Below are 854 nucleotides of genomic sequence, written 5' to 3'. Positions count from 1 at the left end.
AGAAGGAATGGGAGGAGGAGGAGGAGGAGGAGGAATGGGAGGATGCAGAGGGGTCCAACTACTGGACCCTCGGCTCCTCCTCTCTTCCCTCAGAGAGACCAGAGTGTTTCCAGGCCTCCACCGTATCCAGAGTCGGGTCCGGGGAGTCCAGGTCTCCTCCCTGCCCAGGTGAAGGCCCCTGGAGGTCGGGGCTGGAGGTCGGGGCTGGAGGTCGGGGCTGGAGGTCGGGGCTGGAGGTCGGGGCTGGAGGTCGGGGCTGGAGGTCGGGGCTGGAGGTCGAGGCTGGACGCGGTGGCTCGGCTCTGGAGCTCGGCCCTCGATCTGTTTACATTTTCCCTTCACATGGAATGCCCATGGTGTCCGTTCAGACATGTGGATTTGTCTGCATGCTTGTGAGTTTGATCGCACTGTCAACACATCCTTGAGTCCACTCCCCCCCTCCAGTTCTTCAGAGCTCGGGTGCATGAAAACACACACACACACACACACACTGCGAAACACATCGGCGCTGTCAATACTCCAGTTTTCTAGCGTCCTACCCCCCCACCTCCTTTTTTCCTGACTCTGAACCAGAACCTGTTGGATGCTTGTAAGAAAGGCTTCTCCGTTTTGGAAAGACTCCTCCATGTAACGCAGGATTTACATACGACATTGTCAGAGGAGCAGAAGACTTAGCCACAAAGAAGTTTTAATTAGTGACCAAATGGACTGTGCCAACTACCCTTTTTCCATGAGTGTTTTCTACCAACAAGCATGTGTGTTTTTACCCCGTACTCCTCTTTTCTCTTTTCTTTTTTTGTCCAGGAGTTTATTATCACACAAATGTTGCCTTTATCAGTAACAGCCCAAGGTAC

The sequence above is a fragment of the Anarrhichthys ocellatus genome, unplaced genomic scaffold, assembly GCF_004355925.1.
Source record: "Anarrhichthys ocellatus isolate YVR2014 unplaced genomic scaffold, GSC_Weel_1.0 scaffold4552, whole genome shotgun sequence".
Classification (NCBI taxonomy): Eukaryota; Metazoa; Chordata; class Actinopteri; order Perciformes; family Anarhichadidae; genus Anarrhichthys; species Anarrhichthys ocellatus.
Note: the sequence above shows the minus strand (reverse complement) of the source record.